Below are 13,888 nucleotides of genomic sequence, written 5' to 3' on the forward strand. Positions count from 1 at the left end.
GTAGGACGTCCCTGCCTATATCGCTCCAATTATTCTCAATTGCGAAGAAGTCTGGCAACCTTGCTGGCCAAGGTAGGGTTTGGCAAGTCTAAAAACAAATAGTAAAAACCTCCCCATATGCGAGAGGGCATTATTTTGCAAAAAAATTAGCCAAGAATGGCTTACCTTGAAGGCAGCAAAACGGGGTGTAGAACAGCATAGACGAACTGCTGTGCTGTAAGGGTACCACAGATTAAATCCAAAGAAGTCCTGCTGTAAAAAAAAATGACACCCCCCACCATCACTCGAGGTTGTCAGACCATATGGCGGACGACAGTAAGGTTGGTATACCACGACCATCCGGGCAGAAATGCAAGTCCTGAGGGATGAAATAGACAGGATGGGTAGGAAAGCTAAGACGAAATGGCTGCCTGAAAAATGTGAAGGAATCGAAAAAGAAATGATTGTTGGAAGGACTGAGTCAGCGCATAAGAATGTCAAAGCAAGCTGAGTGAAATTGTTAGCAAAGGGTGGTAACATGAAGAGTGCAGTGGGAATTTCACCGTCAAAAAAGGAGGAGGAAGTGGATATATGGAAAGCGTACATTGAAGGCCTCCATGAGGAGGGAAGATTTGTCTGATGTGATAGAAGAAGAAAGAAGAGTCGATTTAGAAGACATAGGAGTCCAGTTATAGAATCAGAATTTAAAAGAGCTTTGGAGAACTTAAGATCAAATAAGGCAGAAGGGATAGATAATTTTCCATCAGGATGTCTAAAATAATTGGGGGGTGCTGGCGACAAAGCGACTATTCGTGTTGGTGTGTAAAATGTATGAGTCCGCCGACATATCATCTAGTTTTCGGAAAAATATCATCCACACAATTCCTAAGACTGCAAGTGCTGACAAGTGCGACAATTATCGAACAGCCTGCTTAACGAAATTGGAGAATACATCCAGCAAATAATTGAGGACGTAGGTCGCAAGTGCTGCACTGAGATGAAGAGGTTGGCATAGGAGAGGAATTCGTGGTGGACCACATCAAAAGAATCAGAAGACTGATGACTCAAAAAAAAAAAAAAAGAAAGAAAGAAAGATGTCTAACGTTTCGTCTCCAAATGCTGGAGATATCTTCAGAGGCTATAAAGGCTCAGGCAGCAGTTTGAAACTTCTATAAACTCTACAAGCTGAAGTGTTTGTTCGGATCCCTGCCACAGTCGGGCTGTGATGTCATCAGACGGCTGCTTAAGAGCGCAGAGTCACGAGTGCGTGTGTTGTCGAGCTTCTGCTGGGGAACACTTCGCGCTGGTTTCTGTATTCAGCACTGACGCCAGCAACTAGTCTAATTTCACTCATTCTTCTTTCCGTTAAAGTTGCTGTATTCCTGAATTTCCCTGAACATTTTTGAACTTCCCTCTTTCATCATGGGTAATAATATTTTAATTGAAATGGTTTCTTCGCAGTTACTTTCTTTGTACCTATGTTTTTCTTTCCAACTTTTGTTATTGTCATTTCAGAGATATCCATTCCTCTTCAAGTGGACTGCCTACTGGGATATTCCTTGTTGCTGTATCCATAGCCTTGCAGATCTTCAAGAGTATCTCGTCATTCCTTAGTACTTCTGTAACTGACACATTTGCGTATAGATTCTTTCTGACTTACCTATTAAACTGCAACGTACTGTTTGTCATTACTACATTGTGATATGAGTCTATATCTGCTCCTGCGTATGCCTTAAATCCACTATATCCTTTCGGAAGCTCTGTCGGACCATGATGTAATCTAACTTTAGTTCCCCATATCACCCAGCCTTTCCCAATTATACATCCTCCTCTTGCGATTAAGAGTATTCGCTATTACTAGCCGAAATTTCTATCAGGACTGAGTTAGTCTTTCTTCTCTCTCATTCCCTATCCCAACCCCATATTCTCCAGTAACCATTTCTTCCACGTTTTCCACTACAACTGCATTCCAGTCTCCCACGAGTAATGGAGTTTCATCTCCCTTTACGTCCTGTATCACCCTTTCAATACCTTCATATACTTTTTCTGTCTCTTCATCTTAAGCTTCCGACGTGGGCATGTACTATCTGAACTATCGTTGTCGGTATTGGTTTGCTGTCGATTGTGATAAGCGTAACTGTATCACTGAACTGTTCACTGTAACACACTCTCTGCTCTACCTTCCTAAAGAATTCCCGTTATACTGTTTTCTGCTACTGTTGATATTACCATAATAGCAGCCCAAAATACGACAGTCCCGCCCCGCAGCAGCACCCATGGATAGAGACCTGCACCGGTGCCTGGTCGCCTACACAGCCTTGTACGACGAGCCCCAGTCGACATTCGAAACCTGTACTCGCCGGTGAACACAAGCCCACTCCACTGATCCAGGTTCCGTTTCACGTGTCCCCTTAGCCAATTTCTTCGCACTCCAAGGCCCCAGGTAGTTTTATTGTTGTTCGTAGTGGTCGCCTAGTGACCACATTCATGTAGTGGAACTGGCTACTTACTGACTGAGTCGACGAGCCTCCGAGTTGACACCAAACTGAGGGAGTACTTTTACAGACAGAGACTCCAGCAAAACACAAGCGAAACTGAGCCCACAGAGTTCTACCTCCAACATACAGAGGCACACAGGCAGTCATATGTGCCCCTGGATAGGACCAAAATTTCCTGCAGCTACTTCCCTAATTACCTTGGTGTCTCCCTCTTCCTGTCACTGTCATTTATGCAGCACTGCGCGGACCTGTGAAAGTCGTTTGGTTCTATTCTAAATCAACTGCACTACATTCCTGCAAAAAACAGTGGAGCAAATGTAGACAAACAAAACAACGCTGCAATTTCTCTTGGTTATTGAGCTGTCGCATATTGTGCTAAAGCATGGGAGAATGGCACTCATACAGTTAAGACGTAAGGACCCATGTTGACTATTAATGACATTGCTACAACAGCTCCCACTTAGGGGTTGCATGTTCTGTTAAATTTGGTCCCTGCTAATCTCACAATTAAGGATGCCAAGGTACTAATTCCTAAGACAGAGTGCTATAAGAATTCAGTCCAACTGAGTGAGGTAGCGCAGTATGGTCTTTCTTGTCACGAAAGACCAAGATTCAGCCTCATCCAAATGGCACAAGAGAGACATGGCAGCGTCTTGAAAACGTGGTATTATAGTGGAAGTGCTGACCGTGATTATGGCGCCAAGGAGCAGACGGTGAGCCATGTTGTGGGGGAGCGCCCCCTCCATGCCTTTGAAGGCGGTCTGCCGTGCTTGTCCAATCATAGTTCTGGCTGCATGTTTGTATGTGAATTCTTGTACTTCATCAGAAACGATCAGTTCACCAGAATATGTAAGCAGACTCTCATACCAGCCGTAATGTAAGCCATAATTCCTGACACCTCGATTCGTCTCTAATGGGCTGGCGACCTCTATCAATGGGAAACGTGAAAGCTGGAGAAGGGCAAGTTGAGTTTAGTTTTCACTATTCTATTCTACAAAATACACTCAAGTTTCATAATATCATCTGTCACATAAGCTGACTCCATTTTATTTTGAAAGGTTGAACAACATGGAATGGAACATGACAACGCTGCAAACGGATGATCTGAGGCATCATATCCTGTCCCAGTCAGCGCATGCTGTTCGACGCATCACAAAAGCCATGGTCGGCAGGGTGAATTGTGAGTGGTGGCGACAAGTTGAGTTTGAATGGAGGAATAAACGTGGTGAGTATATTATTTGGAAGTTCGTTATTGTTAAATAAACTGTAATGTGCTCATTTAGGTATTCTATAAAAACTCTCGTCGATGCTTATGAACACATAGTGATGGAGTTGCACCACATTTGAAAATTCTGTCGTAATTAAAGTGCACAGAAATAAAAACATACGAACTAAATAATAATCACACTGAAGAAAAGAAACAGTTACCTAACCACAACCGATTGCATCTAACAAGAGAAGATCACCAACCTGGTCTCACATACAAAACGCACACTTGCCAGGTGTGAGCCCCAGCTGTCTATGTCGCGCGGAGATTTGCGCCACGATTATGACTGTACGCAGTTAAGACCTTCTGAACACATAGCTTTTCAACGCTCGTGTACCACTTGTTTCTGGCACGCTCCGCTGCGTTCGCCCATTGTCAGAGCTCGAACTACTGTGCGGTACGATGAGTAAGAGGTTCGCGTTTATAGTGCCGGTGAACCGGCAAGCTGTAGTGTGGCACCTCCAGGAGCAGTATACAGTAACGGTCAAATTGCCACGTTTAAACGTCAAAGCTCGCGACAGTTGTGACCGGTAAGCGTCGTTATATGTGGCTATTCGACTTACACGAGGCAAAAGAAACTCTATGGACGTTTCTTTGTGCTACTATTTGTACCTTGCGATTTAGTTGCGGCAGTCATACAGAAGACCCGTTAAATGGAGAGAAGAATAGTTGATTGACGTTAGACTATTCTTTATGAGAGGATGGTGGTGACAATGATGACGATACCCTTTCACCACGATCATTTTCGTCGAACAACTTCATTGGCACAATGCGACGGAGACGTAAAATCACGAACTGACTGTTTAGGAAGCTTGCTTTGAAGAGGTAATATTGTCAGATTTTACCTTGCCTCTGTCCGTAACAGAGATCTGTGTGTGTGTGTGTGTGTGTGTGTGTGTGTGTGTGTGTGTGTGTGTGCGTGCGCGCGTGTGTTTTATATAAAACTGCTGCAGAATTTGTCCTAAGATATTGCTCAATAGTGTTGACCATATATGCGCATGGCATTGAAGTACTATCTGCTCATATTGCTTACCCGTTTTTCATGTTAAATCACATGTGTTCTACTTGAAGAACAAAGTTTCGAAACACATGGGCCAGTCGTGACCGGCTCCACACACGTCTTCCCACACCTGCGACATGAAGCGGGTCTGAGGGCTCTGGACGTCACCCCGCTGCACAGTACTCTGCACTCGTGCATCAGGCAGCTGCAATGGGGCGGAGCCAGCGGCAGGCAACCTGCACGTACGGAACTTTAAAAACTCTGCATTCAAGACGTCTAAAATGAGTATTATCTTAAGTATGGCCATTTATTTTAAGAGAGGACGGGTGTTTGGTATCTAGGGTTGAGATCTCGCAAGTGTACGTTTTTCTCCTTACAAAACAAGGTCGAGTTAGTTATGTTTATGTGGAAGGTCACAAGTAATAAACGTGAAGGTTGAGGACAGATTTCATTCGATGTCAGATAAGGAGAGATCATGTTGACACAGCAGTAGAGCACACCGCCTCTAGCCTCGACAAGGGCCTGAGTTGGCCGACAAAGAGAGTCCACGAGTCTCTCCAGTTGTGTCGTGTTCAGCTGACGTCACTCAACAGGTCCCGTAGAGCCGCCAGACCGCAGGGACGTTGAGACCGCCGCTGTCCACACGCTGGAGCCAGACATCTGCTGTGAGGCTGAGACCGGATGGCTTAGCGGGCATGTCGGGATGCGGCGGGAGTTGATTGAGTGTTCGGCCGTCCAGCCAGGAGCGTGTCCACGCGGCCTGTGAACACGGCTGCTGTCTTGGGAGCGTCCCCAGGGTACTCAGCATGAAGGTAGCGCACAGGTCCCGATTAAAAAATCACTATGCGATGTGATGCGATCCAGACTGCTCGCTCACTAAACTTCCGCACAGATCTCTGACACGTGACGTTTTAAGACTCCCGTTCATTGTCGTTGCGATAAAGGTGACAATGCAGGAAGGTACTGTAACGTTTACGAAATTTTTAGACCTTTAATGCCATACGCTACAGAGCGTACGGGGATCCACTGCACGATGCCAACCCCAGCAGAACAGACACTAAGAGTCGCAAGAAACGACAGAGCCCGTGTCCTTAGAAATAGTGTAAAGTGCGTTATAAAAAGTAGCGGAATTTGGCACATTGTGTACATTTATTTACTTCCTTATGCGTTTATTCCACCTGATAAAATTAAGGCATTTGTGCACTCTCTTACATATAACCTGACATCTCAGTAAGTCAACATTACGACATGCGAAGTACACGAGCAGCACACGGTAGTGATAATTATACTACTTCTGCTAATAACAACAACAACAACAATGGAGACACATAAGGACACGCGTTTCTCTTGATGGTACATGCACAACTGTTGATACACATCCCCAGTGATAAAATCAACTGCTGATGTACAATTTTGCAACTGTAGCAGGTATTATCACTCATGACAGAAATTAATGTATGGGGTTTCATAAACTCCACATGTTATGCTTTATATCAGAATACACATACTACAAAAATTGTAGCTCTGCCTCTTTAAGTTGACTTAGATGTAAAACAGTGAAACTGTTTCAAACTGTGGATGCATTACTTTTACATGTTTGTTCGCCTTTCTTTTAACAAATTACATGATAAAAATATCAAAACTTTATGTATTGCTATTACATAACATTATTGCTTCAGTACAAACAGTCATGATTGCACACGACGTTTGACCTTGGAGCGGAGTGGAAGAGAGGGGAGTCCCTTTCTCTCTCCCTCTGTCGATCTTTGTTTTAACTCGCAACCGTCGGTAGCTATAGAAAACTCTCGCTTCCCCACAGGAGGTATGCTTCGAAAAGGATCGAGGCACAGAAAAGTTCCATCTGAGGTTACGTCCTGGTGAGGCTCTTGTTAATATTCGTACTTCTGTATTTATGGGAAGAATTTTCCGATTATCTACGTCTATAAGTCGAAATCTATCGTTTTGTAAATCCTGCTCGTAGTTTGTCTGGCACGTGTAGGGCCAGATATTAGCTCAGATCTCAATTGAATTGCGATGAAGAGTGGATAGGAGTTGAAGAGAATTGTCTGGAAGAATAAATGCGGGAAGGAGTGGGACACTGAAGTGGATGGCATTCATGAAATGCCTCTGAATTTCTCTTGGGCTGTAGATACTACGTTGATGAATACCACACAGGCAGTTCATTTGAACAGGAGTGGACATCTATGAAAAGGGCATCACCGAAGTTGGACAAACAAATAACTGGCAACCAATGCTGGACAATCGCAATAAAGTCATGAGAGGTTCAATTGAATATTTTATTAGAGCACGTTACGCGTTTCGGGATTACACCCATTTTCAGACATATGTTACAAACAAGTACAAAACATAAGCGAACAGCACACTCAACACGTCTCAACGTTACATAAAATGAGATGTGATCATGTGAGTTACATACCGCACACTTCAACTCCTTCCTACGCAACCAGGCGTACAGCCTTGACAATTCAAAGAAAGTGTCGAATAATATATGACTGCGGCTCGAGCAGTCTTGAAGCAGAGCGTATACTGACGCTAAACAAGTCAACCAGCAGCGAAGTGCCCTCGGTAGGGGCTGCTGTATGGTTTACATGTAATTTAAGGATAATATACTCATCATATAAATCTAACAGGGTGTAATTACGACTAGCAGTCGGAATGGTACTTCTGTACACGTTAACACTAAAAGTTTCTTAATTTTTTTTTTAAATCCAAATTTTTTTTATATTGCCATACTATGCCTATAACCAGTAGTGGCACTAAACACAGCTCAAACCATATGTCAATATAAAATAAATAATAGGGAGAGGGGGGGGGGAGTTCCTTGGTGAATAAACCTTTCAACCTCTCAAATCTCTAAAAGAATACCACCAAATTAAATATAACCAACATTATCCATCATAAACTAAAACCCTGTGATCAGCTCGCGTACACAAACTGTAAGTAGGCTGTTTAGGCTTTCTTTATGTAAGTTTGCTGTTTATGTTTTCTTATTGGCAACGTTACGTAGCGCTCTCTGTATGAAAATCACTGGCTGTGCTGTGTGCAGTATGTGGCTAGTTTGCATTGTTGCCTGCCATTGTTGTCATGAACTGCTAAACTGCTATAGCTGGATGTGAACAGCAGATTGCGTTGCGCAGTTGGAGGGGAGCCGCCAGCAGTGGTGGATGTGAGGACAGAGATGGCGGAGTTTGAAATTTGTAAAAATTGATGTCATGAGCTGCTGTATATATTATGACTATTGATGACTATTAAGGTAAATACAGTGTTTGTTCTCTATTAATATCTTTCATTTGCTAACTATCCCTATCAGTAGTTAGTGCCTTCAGTAGTTTGAATCTTTTATTTAGCTGGCAGTAGTGGCGCTCGCCGTATTGCAGTAGTTCGAGTAACGGAGATTTTTGTGAGGTAAGTGATTTCTGAAAGGTGTAGTTTAATGTTACTCAGGGCCATTCTTTTGCAGGGATTTTTGATAGTCAGATTGCGTTGCGCTAAAAATACTGTGTGTCAGTTTAAGCACAGTCTTGTACAATTGTTCAAAAGGGGACGTTTCATATGTCGACCCTTAGCCTAGGATACCTCACTGGAATCTTCTGATTTTTTCTTGTAGTTTGTGTATTTAGTGTAGCTTTTGTTTATTGCTAGTGCGTAATTGTAGAGAGAATCTCCTTTGTAGTTGCAGTCTTTCATTGTTGTACAGTAAAACAGTTGTGGCATGCATGTATCTTTGCGCCAAGTATTTCGCTGCTGCAATTAACTAGATATTATTTTCAGTGCTATGTTAATGTGTTCTCTTATTTTTTGCTCTTCAAATTGTGTTTTTGTGTGTTATCGTGTGAAACATTGTCTCAATAATGGCGTGTGAAAAACGTAACACTCGGCTCCAAAGTAAAATGAGAAACGACAGTGAAGACGAAAGCAATGTGTTAGCGCCACTGTGTAATGAGTTAACTAATGTTCAAAGTAGTAATTTGGTAACTGTGCATAGGGAAATGGAGCGGGCGTCAGACAATGGCGTAGGCAGTGAAACAGGTAGTGAACAGGGAAGCATTGTCGATCGATCGGTCGGCAACAGCTCGGCTCAGGAATCCGAAATGATAGGACACAATTTTGCAAATACTGTAGATTCAGGTTTTGCGTCCTCACCGTTTTCTCAAATGAGTCAAGACACATTTTCCACTTGTCAAAATGTGAATGTTGCCGGTGCAAATTCACTGCCGAAAAGCACTGAGGAACATGTTTCAGACACCAGTGCATTGTTATTACAGTTAATGCAACAAATGGGACAAAGGCTACAAAAGTTAGACACAACGCTTGAACAAAATCAGAAACAAATGGGACAGAATCTTCAAAAGTTAGACACAATGGAACAAAATCAGAGACAAACACAGCAAAAACTTCAAAAGTTAGACACAATGGAACAAAAGCTTCAAAAGTTAGACTCAGTGGAACATATGCTTGAACAAACACGTGAAGATTTAACTACTGAGTTACATAAAATAGAATCGAAATGTCAGAAAGTCTGTAATGACGTAAAAACACAAATTTGTGAGCATTTCCAACCTATTTTTTCGCGTCATGAGAATGTATTACAGAATCACGAAGCAGCCATAAAAGAACTGCAAACCATTGTTCATGAAAATCATGAGACCTTGTGGGCTAAAATTGACTCAGTTGCATCTACCGATTCGGTTACGCAACTGGCAAAAACTCAGGAAAACTTAAAGAACACAGTAGATTCGATTTCAACACAAATGGACACTCTGAAACTTGGTTCAGAAAAACACACTGAGGAAATGTGTTCACTATCGGAGAAAGTAGCTGAACTTTCGGATCAGGTCACTAACTTATCTACAAAGGTAGATGATGATCTGAATGACACAAGACCCGTAGCCTTCACTGACACAGAAGACTATGAACAAATAAGAAAATTCAAACAAAATCAAAATCAAATTAATACACAGTATAAAAGAGAAATCCGGGAAGTACAAGATCAGTTGACGCAGGTGATACAAGAATTACGTATTTCAGAGGACACTCGCGCCCCAATACTGGAAGAGGGACATAGAAATACGGAAAAGCCACAATATAATAACACAGAGCATTTCGGTAATTATGAAAGAAATTGGCAAGGTGCACCGAATTTTGAGATGGAACCGCCGACACGACGTAACAATGACCGATATGTGACTCGCCGACATGATGATTTTGACTATAAGCTGTTCATTACTACACGTAAATTCAAAACATTTAAGAATTCTGGCAACGACATTCATCCACAAGCGTGGCTCCATCAATTCTCTCATTGTTTTCCTCCCAACTGGTCATTAGAACACAGATTAGAATTTATGTGTGGCTACTTGGAGAATGAACCAGCTGTAAGAATGCGATCGGTCATTCACGATTGCCACAGTGAAGGAGAATTTTACCATGCCATCCTTTCAGCATATTGGTCTCAAGCTACACAAGACCGCGTAAAACATAGCATCATGATGATGAAACACTTTGAACAATCTGAATTTTCCAGTCTTGTCAAATATTTTGAAGACATGTTGCACAAGAATCAATACCTGTCAAACCCATACAGCCCCTCAGAACTCATCCGCATTTGCTTAATCAAACTGCCCGAACATTTGAGACATATTATTTTAGCAGGACGTTGCAAAGACGACATTGAAGCTTTTCAAGGACTGTTACAAGAACTGGAAATTGACACAGACAGTCGTGGGATGCGAAAACAGGAAATCAATCACTACAGGTCACATCCGTCACAATTCCGTGACGACAGAAATAATAACTGGACACGACAAGTCTATTCTTACAACGCAAATCGTGACCAAAACAGACACCACCCGTATGACAACCGTTGGCAGAGTAGTAATAATTACAGGGAAAGATCACCTCTCCACAGTAATGACTATCACAGAGACAATCAGAGAAACAGACAATATGGGAACCAAAATAACTATTATCAAGGGAGACAGAATAACTTTAGACGCAACGGTCCAGCGCGTAGTTACGATTCAAGGAGAAATTCTCCACCATGTGACCGACAAGAAAGAAACTATGGAAACTACCGACATGACGACAGACGATATGATCGTAACGACAGACCTGAATTGCATCAGAACTGGCGAGATTTAAACAGAGCAGAGCACTCTCGTCACGATGAATTTGTAGAAGTTAGGTCTCCAAATCCCAATAACGAAGCGCGCCAACAAAGAGACAATAGGCGATGACTCACACTACTGGCAGCCACAAGACGTACTTATGAAACTGATGACGCAGCTGCCGTAGCTAGTAATTACGTAAAAATGGAAGACATTAGGGACATCTTACTCCAGGAACAGGACGTAACACGTAACACCATTGCATATCCTGTGATTCACATTACTGTAAATGACGTAAAATTTACGGCAGTACTTGACTCTGGCAGTCCCATTTCAGTAATTAGTGAAACAGCTTTTAGCAAATGCAACAAATCGAACGATTGCCCCACACTTCCGTTACGTAAGATTAAATTACAAGGTGCAATCTTTGGAAAAAGTGTAGATGTACGCCAACAAACCAACTTAGAATTCTTTTGTCAAAGCCACAGCTTCTCTATGAACTTCCTTATTGTTCCATTATTGTCGACGGAAATTATACTGGGAGTAGACTTTTTGAATGAATACAAAGCAATCTTAAGCTTTCACGATGCTGAAATAAGTTTAGAGAAAGAAGGTAAGTCAATAGCTTTGAAATTTGAAGACTGGCTCTCAAACCATGATGAGGAAATTAATCGGCTTTACCTTCTGTTAGATAACAGTTCGGAATTTTCTACGGAACTAGACACCAACAATCACTCTGCAAGTACTGAAAGGGATGATATCGACGGCATATTTGAAATTAATGAGTTAATTCAGAATAAAATTCAAACAATTGAGAATTGTAATGACACTGATAGGCAGGACCTTTTTGAGATTTTACAAGCACATTCCACAGTTTTTACTCACAAAACAGGAACAATCAAGGGATTTCAATACCAATCTCGTGTTCGTGAGCATACTAAATTTTGTGTTAGACCATACGTAATTCCAGCACATTATAGGGACCGTGTTAGAACAGAAATACAATCTATGCTTGACGAGGGCATTATTGAGCCTGCAGTAAGCTCATACAACAATCCGTTACATGTTGCTGAGAAGAAAAATGGATCGATCAGACTTGTCTTAGATTCGAGACAAATCAATACTATCATTATTCCTGAAACAGACAGGCCGCAGACGATGGAAGAACTTCTTCAAAATTTTAATGGTGTAAAAGTGTTGTCTTCCATTGATCTCAGATCCAGCTTTCATCAGATCGAACTTCATCCAGAATGCAGAAAATACACAGCTTTCCTTTGTTTCGGCGTTTGTTATCAGTTTCGGAAACTTCCTTTTGGTTTGAACATTTCTTCAGCAGCATTCATTCGCGGGTTAAATTCCATATTACCTGAGTTCTTAAAACGTCACATCACCTTATATGTGGACGATATTCTAATAGCAGAAGCCTCATGGGAACAACATAACCGCATCCTCAACAGTTTGTTACGTATTTTTGCAGAATCTGGAATTACAGTTAACTTGGAAAAGTCTGAATTCGGTAGGTCAAAGGTGAAGTTTTTAGGACATATTATTTCTTCTGAAGGCATTCAGCCGGATCCTGAAAAGTTAGAAGCAATCAGAGCCATTCCAGTTCCATCCACAAAAAGACAAGTCCGCAGTTTTCTAGGTCTCGTAAATTTTTACCGTCGTTTTCTGAATATGCAAATTCTAGTTACACCAAAACTTTGTTCTCTCACTGGAAAAAATACTATTTGGAACTGGGACGAACAAGCACAGTTGGAATTCAATTCTTTGAAAGAAGCGTTACTTCACGCGCCAATACTAGCTCATCCAGATCTGTCACAAGATTTCTGCCTTAGCACTGATTCTTCCAAAGTTGGTCTTGGTGCCCATTTATTTCAAGAAGCCATAGAAGATGACATTACTGTTCAGAAAACCATTGCTTTTGCTAGCCGAGTGCTAACAAAATCTGAAAAAAATTATTCCGTTACTGAATTAGAAGCTTTAGCTATCGTTTGGGCATTTAACAAATTCCGTTTCTTTCTTTCTGGTAAGCACGTAAAAGTATACAGTGATCACCGTGCATTACAATTTCTTATGTCTTCAAAATTAAATCATGATAGGTTAAAACGTTGGGCATTGTTTCTGCAAGAATTCCGCTTCACAATAGTCTACATTCCCGGCAAGGAGAACATTGTTGCGGACGCACTGTCACGCGCACCGGCTGGGCTTGAGAAAAGTAACACAGAAGGCAACCTCGAAAAAAATTTCAGTATTCTTTACATTCAGAAAGTCGCCTTTGAAAACTTCATCACCACATCTTTAAAGGACATTGTTCATGAACAAGATAAAGATCCGATTTGGAAAGATATCAAAAGTAAATGGCATGAAAAGACACACACTCAGATTCGGCATTATTACCTGGTTAGAAACAACATACTCTTCAAACGCTGCACTGTTGATGACAAGCTATGGGTACTTTTCATTCCAGACGATTTTGTTAATAAGCTCATTTGGTACATTCATTTCAGCTACGCACATTTTGGCCCACGAAAATGTTATCATATTCTTCGAACGACTTGTTATTTTAACAATATGGAAAAGAGAATTCGAAGAGTCTTGTCTATTTGTAAACTTTGTCAAAAGGCGAAACCATCTACTATCTCACATCGTGCTCCGCTGTTTCCTATCATTCCTTCTAAATTAAAAGAATTTGCTGCTGTTGATCTCTTGGGACCGCTTGTCAGAACATCTAATGGATTTGCATACGTTCTAGTCGCTGTTGAACTTACTTCAAAATTTGTTTCTTTCACTCCGTTACGTAAAGCCACTGGACGGTCTGTATCCAACGCCTTTGTTAAAAATTTCTTACGTGAAGTTGGACACGTTAGTAAAGTCATTTCAGATAACGGACCGCAATTCAGATCTGCTGTTTGGTCACGCATGCTTCGGAATCATAAAATCAAACCTGTTTTTATTTCATTGTATTCACCACATTGTAACCCGTCTGAACGGATTATGAAAGATATCAATAAGC

This window comes from Schistocerca piceifrons, chromosome 11, assembly GCF_021461385.2.
Source record: "Schistocerca piceifrons isolate TAMUIC-IGC-003096 chromosome 11, iqSchPice1.1, whole genome shotgun sequence".
Taxonomy (NCBI): domain Eukaryota; kingdom Metazoa; phylum Arthropoda; class Insecta; order Orthoptera; family Acrididae; genus Schistocerca; species Schistocerca piceifrons.